The following is a 13,693-nucleotide window of genomic DNA, read 5'->3' as shown; positions in this document are numbered from 1 at the left end:
GCAGTGCACCCACAAAGCTCTCCTTAAATCTGGCGGTTATTTGGTTACTTACATAACTCCCAGGTAGTTACATGTCATTACTTTAAACAAACTGCTGATTCATATGTTGAGAGGACTCAGTCCCACAGAGAGAGCAAGTGAATGCTTACAGTGTGGTCCTACGTATGAGCTACATCAAGATTTTTTAAATACAATTTTATTAATGTATTGATTTTTAACTCAGCAAATTGGTGTTTATTGTGTATTGATTGAGATCTGAACCCACAATGAGTCAAACAGACTGAGGGACACTGAAGACATTGTGTTTCAGCATAGGAAAGCTTTGCTTTAAGAATGTTTAGGAAAATGTGAGGTGGAAAAAAAGGTATTATATAATTCAAATCAGTTTAAATTCCAGTGAAAACTAGAGTCCAGCAGGTTTTCTAAAGCTTAGACCAGACCTGAAGTGCTTTTATAAAAGAAATGCTACATTTCTGTTACTCCAACTCCAACATTTCCTATCATGATTGTGAGCCTGCAGCATGAGGTGTGGTGTAAGGGTGGTATGTGTGTACATATAAAATGTGTGTGTGCTGGGGAGTGTCGGTATGGAAGAGCAGTCCTCATCACTTTGTCTCTCTAGTGCCAGTCCTTTGCTCCAACCTCTTTACAAACAAATTATAGCTTAATAGTTTTTCCTGATCATTTGGAGCGGGAGCCCCAATTTATGAGGTAACTTTAATTTTTTCTGCTTTAAATTATTTTCAACCAAATTATCTGTATTTTATGTAATTTATTAGGATTGTGATAGAAAGAAAATTCAGTTCTCTTTAATCAAGTTTAGTAATCAAGTTTTCTGGAGCTTTGAATCATTACCTAGACATATGAAAAGTTTATACCTTTAAAGTTTATATGTATAAATATATATGTCTACTACTTAAAGCGTGTTTGTTTTAGCCTCAGTGTGTTGCCCTTCAACATAGTGTTTTGTACAACTGTAACTGATAAACTCCTAAATTGTCCAATATAATCATATTTCCTGTTGTTATTTAGCCCTTTTATTCATGTAAGTGTCTATATATTTGATTTATTAAATGATATCGTGTTGAGCAAGACAGGTAAATCAAGATGTTAAATTGAACTACTGGATTAGTGTTTCAATCAAGACAGATTTTTTTTTAAATCTGGCTAATCTGGTTAAATGTATTTCAGAAAAACAGTTCAATTAACTTTAAATTAAATCTGGAAACTTTAATTAGAATGAAAACTTTAAATCTTTTTTGTAACAATGAATGAAAATTGGAACTATTCTTTACTAATATTTTAGAATGTGAAAGCTGTTTTCAAGCAAAACTGAGTGTCAACTTGTTTATTCTAGTCAGAGAATAAAATGTAGCACATTAATTTTAATAAATGTCACTTTAAAACAAAAGTGTCCTGGTTGAAGATGGGAATGCTGAGTTCGGTTGTGAAAAACCAAAAATGGAAAAATGTGTCCATCATTGCAATTTGAGGCAAAATGCAGCCTAACTTCAGAACAAGGCATCAAGCCTGAAGCTGAAGCAAAACCAGCTTAGAGGTCTGAATGGGAACTCTGTTAAAATGAGCTGATCAATGCTGAAAGAGAGCAGTATTGCTCTGACATACAGCGCAGGTCTAAATTAACTTGTTATAAGATTTCCTGTTTTAAACACATAACTGAGACCTTTTTTTCTTTTTTCCTCTTCAGGAAATACTTGGTAAAGTCCACCATCAACTTTTTCTTGGAGTACAAAGGAGGAAGTTATCTTTTTTTGGCTGCATACACAAGTCCTTCAAAAACCCTGCTATAGCTGGTCACAGCTTCTGATTCAAAATGTTATTTACTCTAGGACTGCTTTTCCTTCTAACCTCACTTGCCTCCTCTGAAACCACAACCAGCGAGAAGAGAGATGCCGCAGAGAGAAACACAACTAAAATCCGTGAGGTTTTAAACTCTTCTAAACCAAAAATCCCAGCTTTGGCTTTGACGCAAACCTTTCACCCCACCTTTAAACCAAACCCAGTAAATCAGACCATTTTCCCACTTCAGCCACTAAACTCAAAGTTCAACCAGTTAACACTACTAAGGCTGGCAAAAGTAGACCCAGACCTACAGATGCTCCATCAGTAGCAGCAAAAAATCCTAAGACGAACAAAGCCGTGTCCAACAATGGCAAGCATTTAGCCAACCAGACTGTCTCAGATGAGTTGACCCGTTATGCTAAAGGTAGAAAAGGGAAGCTTAGTTCCAACGGAACGCCAAATGTTCGGTCAACATCCGTAAAGTCTCCTTTAGCCCGCATTGCAAAACTGTCAACACACAAACCCCAATCTGTCAATCACACAGTCCCAACTGTATCAAATCATAGGAAGTTATCAGAGGGTGAAGCTGCTCAAAATGCCTCATCATCATCAGTTAAGTCTCATTCAGTCCGCATGGACAAAATCATCAAAAACAAACCGAAGCAAACAGTCAACCATACAATTTCAAATGGACCTATTTTATCCAGTCATAGCAAGACTGCCAAAAATAAGACAATTCCAAATGTTCCTTCAGTATCCAAAAAATCTCCCTCAACTCACACTGCTAAAGCCGTCACACATAGACCTCTGCCATCACTCAATCAAACAGATGTGAATGAGTCTCATTCATCCCATAACAGCAAGACCAAAGAGGAGGAGTCTGCTCAAAATGTTTCATCAAAAGCCACAAAATCTCCACTAGTACATATCACAAAACCTATCAAAAACAAACCCCTGCAACCGACCAATCACACAACAACTGTTGAATCTGCCACGACCGGCCATAGCAAGGCTGTCAAAATGAGACATTTCAAAATGCGCCATCAGCCTCCACTAGCTCTCCATTAACATCCTCTGGAAAATCCACCAAAAACAAACCCCAGCAATCAGACAATCCCACAATTTCCAACAAATCTGGTCATAGAAGGAAAACTGAAGGCCACTCTACTCAAACTATTCAGTCCACAAAGACCAATACTATCGATGGTCCAAAGATAACCAAAGGCATCAATCAGACTGTTTCTACCATTCCCCTGGTCAATGCCACAAAGCCTCCAATAAAAGATGGAAAAGGTTTAAAAGTAGCAACATTAAACAAGACTTCCATTGAGGTCCCCAACAAAAAACAGCCAACTGCTTCACAGCCAGTAACAGTGGTCATCTGTAATGGCTGTGACTCAAACAACAAGGATCAAGAAGTGAAGCTGTCACCTGGCAATCCTCTGGTGGTGACTCATAAGATAAGCTTGCAGCCGGGGGGCTGCCCTGATGGACATGAGGTCAAGTTGGATGCCCTGAAAGATTGAGTAGCCCGGCTAGAAAAGGAGATGTCCTTTCTAAAAGAACAATGTACGTCTTTTTCACCATGTTTTCCAATTTTTTTTTAATCTGACACATTATCCACTGGATTTTTATTTTGTTTTTTTTTTACATCCAGGCCCATGTTCTACTAAATGTCCAAATGGCTGTAGTGAAAAAGGGAAGGTGTGAAAAGGGAAGCTGTATCTGCCAGCAGGGGTTCATGGGTGCAGACTGCAGTAAGTGCAAACAAGGGGCAGATTGTAATACAAGTAAGTAGAAATTTTCTTTGTTGTTTTAACAAGTGGTACAGATTTGATCTGTATTCTGTCTCATATGACTCAATGTGTTGTTATTGTTTTTTTATTGAAAGAAAATGAGACTACAGCAAAAACCAAAAAACAGCAAGGAGGCACTTCTGAAAAGCAAAAAATTGTCCCAAAATTTAATGACCAAGAAAGCCCTGCAAAAACGTACCCTAAATCTGACCACCCAAAAGACGAGCCTCAGGGAAATGAGATCCATCACAACGAAAAAAACCGGGGGACAGTCTATCATCTGTCCCCAACTTACCCCCTTCCTCATATAACCTCATAATAGGGTGAGGGGGTGGGGGGCTTAGCCTGCGATGAGCCTTGGGGGGGGGGGGTTTACTAGGCAGTGACCCCCCTCCTGTGGTTGCCGTATGGAGTGGGCCCCCCCTCTTTCGGTTTTATTTGCACCTTAGACATGTAGGGCCCTTGGTAGGGGGGGTGCTTGGACATCACTGCCAGCAAGCAGCGGATGTCCTCCTAGCACCCTACCCGCCAATTTTAACCGCACCTTAGACATTTAGGGCCCCTTGGTGGGGAGGGTGAGGGGACGTCACTGTGAGTAATCAGGAGACGTCCCCTTAGTGCCCTACCCGCCAATTTTAACCGCACCCCCCTTAGTACACACACCCCTCCCCCCTCAATATATACATCCCAACATAAACACACACACATGCACACACACACTCTCTCAAACACACATACACGCACACACATTTTGCAAGGAAGGTGGGACCTAGGACCATCTGTCCCCTGCCTCTTCCCTGGGGGGGGTACGGGCCCCTTTGCAACGGAGGCTGTGTCCCCGGGGTGCTGGCTTCCTGGGCCCGGCGGTGCTCTCTCCGCGCGGTGGGGGGGTTCACATTACATCTGAGCCGGGGGTGTTCGTGTCCCTGGGGGGTGGGTTCTGGTCCTTGCTCCTGAGTGCTGGGCCCCGCCAAATTTCCAACTGTGGCCGAGCCTGGTCGGGCCATATTTACAACACCCCTTGTGGGCCCTCTTTTTTCCCCGGGGTTCCCCCCTTCTGGGCGGGGGCGGCGGGCCCCTGCCTCGCTCCTCCCTGGACCAACCGTGGGCCGGGCGGATGGCTGCCTGGAGTGCGGAGTGGGTCTCCCTTGGGGGGTCCTGGCCCGTACCTGGGGTTGGGGCGGGGGGATGCCCGGAACTCCTGGGTGGTGGTGGGGTGCTCGTCTGGGGCTGTGGGCGTCCTTCTCCGGTGGGGCCCTGCGTTGGGTTCTCCCGGCGCGGCGGGGGGGCTGCTCTCCTGGTTGGGCTGGGGCGGCGCCCTCTTTCCCTCCGTGCCTCCCTGCTCTCTGGCTCTGGGGGCCTTGCGGCGGCCCTGCTGGCCCTGGCCTGGGTGGCGGGCTTGGTCGCCCGGGCGGCGGTTGTTCCCTGCCGGTTCCCGTGTGGTGTTGGGGGGAATCCGGCTGCCGCTGCTGGTGCGGTGGGGGTCTTGGGGTGGGGATGGCTGGGCACTCTCCCTCCTTCTTTTCACGTTCCACCATCCATTTTAGAAGAACATAAACACTCACCTGAGCACAGGTGTTAGCTCAACAGACTGAATGACTGAAATATTTCACACTAGTTGGTTTTAAGGCATAAGTATGCGTGTGAACACTATCTGTTTTGTGTACATGTCGACAGGTGGACATTTTTGCAACTAACAGGTGTGTTTATAACATTTGAGTGTGTGTGTGGACAGGCTCCGCCCTTTTTTTTTGTTTGTTTTTTACATTTGAACCTTACCATAATGATTAACAACCAGTAAACTTGTTGCTTTATGCTGCTTCATGGTCTTATCCCCCTTCCCCTCCTATTATCACCCCCTACCCCCCCTCTCTCTAACGTCCCTCTCTCTTCTTCCCCTCTTTCCTTTTCCGTCCGGTCCAACACCAAAGATTTTCAGACATGTTTGAAATTAATAAAGTTTGGCCTCAATTACAAAAGGGGTTTATTCAGACATACCTTTGGTTTGTCTGAAGATTAATAACCCCTCTTGTTAAAGTAAAATATGTCCAACCCAAGAGGCCCTCAGCTCTCATCTGTCTGCCTAGCTGTTGGACAGGACAAGTTAAAAAAAAAAAAAACAAGGGGCAGATTGTAATACAAGTAAGTAGAAATTTTCTTTGTTGTTTTAACAAGTGGTACAGATTTGATCTGTATTCTGTCTCATATGACTCAATGTGTTGTTATTGTTTTTTTAGTGAAAGAAAATGAGACTACAGCAAAAACCAAAAAACAGCAAGGAGGCACTTCTGAAAAGCAAAAAATTGTCCCAAAATTTAATGACCAAGAAAGCCCTGCAAAAACGTACCCTAAATCTGACCACCCAAAAGACGAGCCTCAGGGAAAGGAGATCCATCACAACGAAAAGACGTCTATTCCACCTGAAAAGAAGAACGCTACAAATGCAACCACTCTTGCAGCATCAGACAAAGTCATCTTGAACAAAGCAACCATTAATGAGACCAGGAGGACAGGAGGATTAGGGTCAGTGAAGGTGGCAAACATCTCCTCACACAGCCTCACTGTCAAATGGTTAGCGCCACAAGAGATGTTCAAAAAGTTTTCAGTGACCAAACGAGAGCTACTGTCGGATGGCGACAAAAAGGAACCCCTGAGAGTCGAGGAACAGGACAAAAGCTCGACTGCGGGCAACACCACTATGGTGGAAAATGAAAGTACAACTGCATCCTCTGGAAAAGCTGCTGGATCAGAAACTGAAGCTAAGAGGACCTCTGTGGTGGTCCCAGGCCACGCACGCTCTGTGGAGATCACCAATCTTCAGGCAAACACACGCTATGTCCTGCAAGTTTATGGCATGGCAGGAAGCAGAAGATCAAGAACCCACCGAGTGACAGCAACTACAGGTTATTAGAACAATGACACATTTAGGGCGTACTCGCATTAAACAATCCTTGTCATACCCGAGCATATTTGATGTTTGTGGTCTAGTTTAAGTTGTTCAGCATTCTGTGGTGTGGATGGCTTAGGTGGGCCAGTGTGTAGTAGAGTAGACCTTATCTTAGAATCAAGAGTTTTAAGGATTTTTCACTAAGGCAGGGTTTGTGCGTACGCCCTCATGTCCATCTGTCACAGTTTCCAATTTTTTTTCTAAAAACCAATAAAATAAAGAGATGAAGAAAATTGAAAACAAAGATATAAAACCCAATTCAGCATTTGCTTTGCCTTCTTTTGACAGGCCCTGAGCCTCCAACACAGATGGTTTTCAGTAATGTCACTGAATCATCTGTTGGTGTTTCCTGGGTCAAACCAAAGACAACATTTACAGGCTTCCGAGTTACGTACATCAACATTGTGTCAGGTTTGTTAAAACTTCTTCATTTAGATAGTGCAATCAAACACTTCTCTTCCTATCAGAAAAAAAGATGAATTATGTATGTATGTATATATTTTTCCTTTCAGGGGAAAGTCGATTTGTGTCACTGGGATCCAAACAGTCTCATGTTGTCTTGTCTAAGTTGTCTCCGGGAACTTCTTACATGATTAGCATCACTGCGACCAACGACGCAGCCCAGAGTGATGATCTCACATCCATTGTAACCACTGGTAAATGCACGGAGAGGCTCACATTTATTTGTAGGGGTTTACTTTGAGAAACAATGAATTTAATTTCTTCTGGATCATTCTGTTGTCTGCAGTCCCCGCCCCTCCAAAACATCTTCAAGTCACGTGACACATAATAGAGCTTTGCTACGGTGGACTCCCAGTCTTGGGAAAGTTGACCGCTTCATTATCAGCTCTGAGTCCTCCAAGAGTGAGTGTCCATAGGTCATTTTTCATCAATACCAAGTGCTGATAGCTAAAAAAATGTTTTTATTTTCTTTTTTTCGATTTATGCTTTTATCCTAAGCTAATCATAGCGTATACTTTTATCCTGCAGAAACAATGAGTCGAGCATGATTATTTACAATTTATTAGGTGTCAAAATCAAGCAGTTAAAGCAGAACTTTATGTTGATAGCATTCACGAGCAAGTGAGTGAAAACTATTTTATTATTAGCTTCATCGTAACATAAGAAGCCATGCCAACTAGTTATGTTTGATATTATGTGTAAAAACCACAACTGGAGCCAAAGCGCGTCCTGTTGGTGTGATGCACGTAGTGTAGCTCCAGAAAGTCACAAACTGTCTTGATGCTTCTTGATGAATATGTCATGTATACAATCCTACTTTTTTGTAAGGTGCACTAAGGTGTACGTGCGCTTTTTTGACGAGCTGGAGAGGAACAGGATGATGGCTGTATCAATAATCTGTCAAAAGATGCAGAGAAAATGATTTTTTTTATTTTTATTTTACGTTTTGGAATGCATACTTATTTGAATTAATATTTAAACTCTTAAAATTCACAGTGCCTATTTTCAAGCAACTTTAAAGTTTGAAGACTTGAACTCCTGACATTTCTTTCAAAAACAAAGGGAAACTTTGTGTGAAGCTTAACGTGTAGAAAAGTTCAGTAAAATCACTTATTTAAACTGTTATTTAAAAAAGAAAAAACATAGCACCAATAATTTTGTTGTTTTTACAGATTGACATCTCTGAGGCTGGATACGTGGATGATGGCTGTTCAGCCACAGAACACTACCTGAAGATTTTGAGAGTATTAAGAAAACCTACTGACTGACTTCATTTATGGATGCAGATAGAGGACATTTACATTCTTTAATTAAAGTGTACTTTTCAATAGGGTTAAACCATAGAGAAATACTGCTTTCACTCAGCGCTGTTGATGGAATTATAATCAGCCTTCGGACTCTTCGAAGAATCTTGTCAACACTGAGACTTCACAGAAGAAAAAACCAAAGTGACATTCTTGACATTGCATTATTTCTTATTGGACAACTGCAGACTTATGGTCAACTTAATGGATACAAACTGCAACATCTTAGATGTATACAGGAGGGATTTGTTGTCACCCAGAACACAGTGAGACAGTTAATCAAAATTCTTGATCCCAGAGGTGTTGAGTTGAGACAACGTAATCGTCTCCGTCGTCGACTGTATTGTAATCCAGGACCAAACTTTATTTGGCATGTGGACTCTTATGACAAACTGAAACCATATGGAATTTGTCTGAATGGGGCTGTGGATGGGTTTTCCAGAATGCTTATCTGGCTTCATGCATACTCTACAAACAGTAATCCTAAAATTATTGCTGGATATTTCATTTCAGAAGTTGAGAAAAGAGGTGGTACTGCAGCCAGAGTTCGTACAGACATGGGGACAGAGAACGGTACAATGGAAGACATTCAAAGATTTTTACGCCTTGATCATGATGACAGCTATGCCAGAAATTGCTTCATTTTAGGATCCAGCACCCACAATCAGCAAATAGAGAGCTGGTGGGCTTTCATAAGGAAACACCATGCACAGTACTGGATTAACGTTTTTCAAAAACTGAAGGATTCAGATGATTTCACTGGGGACTTCTTGGACAAGCAGCTGATTCTTTTCACCTGTTTGAAGATCATTGAGGTGTGTGCATGTATTTGAGAGAGAAAATAATATATGATAAGGATATGCTTTTAAATAAGGGATATGTAGTGTATAAACATGTTTGTTTTTGCTTGCCTTTCTGGAAGAGCTTCAAAATGTTGTTATTTTATGGAACACTCACATCATTCGTCAGAGCAGAAATGTGATTGCTCCAAGTGGCAGACCATGCATGATGTATACCCTCCCGCAGCTTTTTGGTGGACAAGATTATTTGAAGCAAGTTTCCGAGCAAGCAGGGGCAACTTGCAAAGCACATTGTCTTCAGAGAGGACCATACACATGTGATGAAACAGTCTTCTCACTATCCTGCCTCCTGATGACAGAAAACTTTCTTCATGCACCGACCACACCAAATGAAGCAATTGAACTGTATCTATTTTTAAGAGCTTCCATACGTTCAAACCTGTCAGCCGTGTAACACTGGTTCAAATCAACAGTTTCCTGCTTTCTTTACAATCAACTTCTATGTACTCATAATTGGTGTCATATTGTCATTTAATGCACCTTCATATATTTTGTTTGAAGAACTTTGAAACTTTTTGCTGTTGTGTATGACTGAAAAAATGCTATGACATAAGAGTAGTGGAATGTTAGTAAGATATGGATCTAGGTTTACTCAGTTTTCTCATAAATGTGTAAGATATTTAGATATTTAAATTCTACATAATATACATTTAAGTGTACATGTTGGAGAACAATTTTGAAAATGTCATTAAAATTGTTAAATCTATCATACAGTACACAACCTATTCAAATTTGGTCCAATTTATAAACCACACCCCACCTCAGTAAATACATAAAATATACTTTTCATTATGTCTAACACCAAAACTCTCCTTAAAGTTCTCTGTATCTGGTGACTCAGGTCAGTTTTAAACTGATAACTAATCTGGAAATGCAGTTATGATAAAAAGTTGAAATATCAAGGACTCATGTTGAATGCGTAATGTTTTAATCATCACAAAATAAACAATTTTGGTGATCAAACCAACAATTTTGTTCTTTTCCTCATAACATTCAGAAATGTTGCTACATGTGCTTGACATGGTAAACAAAATGTTAATTTAACAAGTGCTCTGAAATGTCCTATTGGGAGGAGGTTCTCTCCATCCAAGTGCAAAACTGTAGAGCAGATATGTTTTAAATCTGAAAAACCAAATCTCAAAAGTGAACATGAGAAACTTCACATACATTAAAAACGAGGACAAAAATAAATACATTTGTTGTGAACCAGGACATCATTGTGCTTAATGCACATCAAACCAGAAAGGAATATAACATATAATACTGCCCTGTAAAAAGAAAAAAAGATATGTAGATGCATTCTTCAAGCTTAACCTGCTTAACTTTGAAAATCTTTTTATGAACAGTGTTAATGTTACCTCAAATGCTTGTCTTTCACAGTATTCTTTTAACCAGTCTTCCTTCTCAATAAGTGATTCTTTTCCATTAGCATCAATAAGAAAAACTGTTGAATATGAATTTTACAGTGGTACATCGCATTTGAACATTCTCCTGATATTGTCTCTATTCTTAAGTCAAATAAAAAAAACTTCTTTTGGAATATGTTAAATAGTAATAACCAAAACGTTACCAAAACACTTTAGAGTTATTTGTGCACATTTGTGTTATTTCTGTAAAACATTTCAACATAAAAAAAGAGATTTCAACAGGCACCGTATTTTTAATACTACGCAATGTTCATAACATAGCAGCTGTTGCTGCTCAGTATATTGTCGAGCTCCACACGCAGCTCTGGGAAGGACAAGTATGTCCAAGGTAGCTCCAGAACTGGACCACATGTATGTGCTACTAGCCGCCGTACTTCATCTAAGGATGTGAAGAGAACTTCAGTTTTAGTAACACAAAGCACATCTGAGCCAGCTGTAAATCACAGAAACCTTCTGAGACCTGCCTGATCCAGTCCTCTGATGTACTGCTGTAAGTACCTCAGACTCTGGCTCTCAGCTTGTGTGGTAGGATTAGCATCTAATAATTTTAGAACCTTTCTTGCTGTAGGTTTCATGTTTTCATACATTTCTTGAATTTTTAGTTGGCTCTTGAAGACATGTGCAAATGTTGTTCTTGCAACTTCTGACATTTTATCAAGAGCATATTTTGGCTGTTGAATGATCAGATTATGTGCAACATTTAAAAGCATAGCTTTCAAGTTTTCTCTTGTTGGGATAAATTTAGCACCCACACGATCTAATAAAACATGCTCCTCATGCTCTTCACCAAGAAGATCCTCCAGCAAAGCCTTGTTCACAAGATCTCTCTCCTCTGGACTGATGTAAAAGAGGAGTGACTCAAATAGCAAGTCAGGTGACACCAAGTGCTCACCAAAAACCAGCGCCACTGTGAAAGCTGGTGCAAGGCGGCTAGGGAAATAGCCATGGTCTAGGAACCCCTTAACCAGGATTCATCCAACAGATTTCCATTCTTCCTCCTGCCACTTTAGGGAAAGTAATGGAACTCTCATGTCTTGCCCTTCAGCAGCACTGTCTAAAAACTCTGTCCAGAAAGCAGAATAGACATCTCTAGAAACTCCATCTGCATCTATCTCATCGATAAAACTAAATTTCAAAGGGCAGGTGAGCAAGCTGGGATCTTTGAACTGTGTTATCAGTTCATCCATAAGCATTGTCGTGTGAAGTTTAATGTTAACATTAATCGTGTCATATCCGGACAGCTCAGTATTACTGTGTACTTCATTATCTGATGAACTCATACTAGGTATGTGGGACACAGAGGTGGATGAAGGCTGCTCAGTAACACTGGATGTAGATGGCACATCACTGGTTGTGATATTGCTTGGACTTGCCAGCTCAAGGGCAGAAGAAGGAATAAGAAGAACTCCAGAGTCTCCTTCATAACTTGACAAAATAGACACAGCAGATGGTGGGAGCATAAGAGCAGGTCCAGGCTCTTCAGTGGAGGTAGCTGTCGATGGTGTAGAGTTGTTTGAGACAAACTGGTTCACAGAACTTAAGTTCAGGGTGGCTGAAGGAAGATTAAAACTCACAGATTCCCCTTCATCACTTGATGAAATGGACAGAGTGTCTTCCAGTTGCCATGCCAGAGGTTCACCGGTGTGAGGACCTATCAGGACCTCTGAGAAGTTAGATGAATATGAGGAGCTGTTTTCATCCTCTGGCTCATCGTGGTCCATGTCGTCATCTGGAATACTGATTTCTGTGATTCTAGATTCCTTCCGTTCTCTTGTGCAAAGATAAAATCTTAACGTTCCCATTTTTAGCAGGGAATAAAGTTCTCCTACTGTGGTGTTTTCATCTAATACTGCATCCTCTTGATAATCTAAAATATCAAAAGTAAAATTCTCCAGTTGTCCCTTTTTAGATCTTCCATTTGGAAAAAATAGTTCCTTTGCAATGCTTAAAATGTCAGCCTTTTTTGCTTCCTTTGACAAATCTATTCTCCTTGTTCCACCTCCATTTTTCTTGCGTAGCTACTTTCCTTCGTGTATCCATCCTAACTCAACCTTTCTGGTCTTTCTCACAGCCAGCTTGTTGTTCTTCAAATATGCCCTTGGATGTGTTTGAGTTGTATCATGTTCCCCATGGTCAGGGCCTTCTGATTGTGTGTCAAATCCCATCTTTCTTTTTAGTTTTTGAAGCAATGACTGCCGTTGTGCATCTCTCTCACCTTTCTTTTTATATTCAGAGCAAAACCTTCGTGTGGCAATCCTGTCACCGTAGATTGGAACGTAGGTGGCCAAGCTGTCATCATCCATGCTTCCAATAACTGATATGTCAATCTACAGAAACAATTTATTATTAGTTATTCATGGTAAAAGTAATTGTTTTAAACTGGACTGAACAGTGGTTTACTGAACCTTACAAAAAAAGTAGGATTGTATACATGACATATTCATCAAGTAGCATCTAGACAGTTTGTGACTTTCTGGAGCTACACTACGTGCATCACACCAACAGGACGCGCTTTGGCTCCAGTTGTGGTTTTTACACATAATATCAAACATAACTAGTTGGCATGGCTTCTTATGTTATGATGAAGCTAATAATAAAATAGTTTTCACTCACTTGCTCGTGAATGCTATCAACATAAAGTTCTGCTTTAACTGCTTGATGTTGACACCTAATAAATTGTAAATAATCATGCTCGACTCATCGTTTCTGCAGGATAAAAGTATACGCTAATATTAGCTTAGGATAAAAGCATAAATCGAGGTGTACTTTGTAATATTTTGATATACGTTTATCCTACTGCACTCGAATGCATCTCCGTTAAGGTAAAGATGTATTGACAATAAGAATAATGCATTATGGGATATGAACGAAGCACGAAGCCTTCTGTTAAAAGCGATTGCTACCCGTAATGTTAATAAAAGAAGTTAACACAGCATGTCCGTACTGAAGAAAGTTATTCCCTGCAACTCTAAAACACTACATCAGGGGTGGCGAACACGCGGCTCGCGAGCCGCATGCGGCTCTTGGCCAATGAGCGTGCGGCTCTTTGCGTCTCATCATATTTTCTATATACTGTGCCTCATTTCATAATTTT

General features: G+C 40.8%; 1 long non-coding RNA gene across 1 annotated transcript; it reads left to right on the top strand.

The window, feature by feature from the left end:
* Nucleotides 1-5,842: 5,842 nt before the first annotated feature.
* LOC105356112 (uncharacterized) lies at nt 5,843-9,878 on the top strand. The gene is made up of 5 exons (XR_013648199.1): nt 5,843-6,502; nt 6,835-6,957; nt 7,059-7,202; nt 7,295-7,410; nt 8,181-9,878. It is a non-coding gene; the product is annotated as an uncharacterized LOC105356112 (long non-coding RNA).
* Nucleotides 9,879-13,693: the final 3,815 nt, after the last annotated feature.

The sequence above is a fragment of the Oryzias latipes genome, chromosome 16 (genome assembly GCF_053564925.1).
Source record: "Oryzias latipes strain Hd-rR chromosome 16, Olatipes_Hd-rR_3.1".
In the NCBI taxonomy this organism is placed as follows: domain Eukaryota; kingdom Metazoa; phylum Chordata; class Actinopteri; order Beloniformes; family Adrianichthyidae; genus Oryzias; species Oryzias latipes.
The sequence above is the reverse complement of the archived record's forward strand: the minus strand, read 5'-3'. Positions and strand labels throughout refer to the sequence as shown.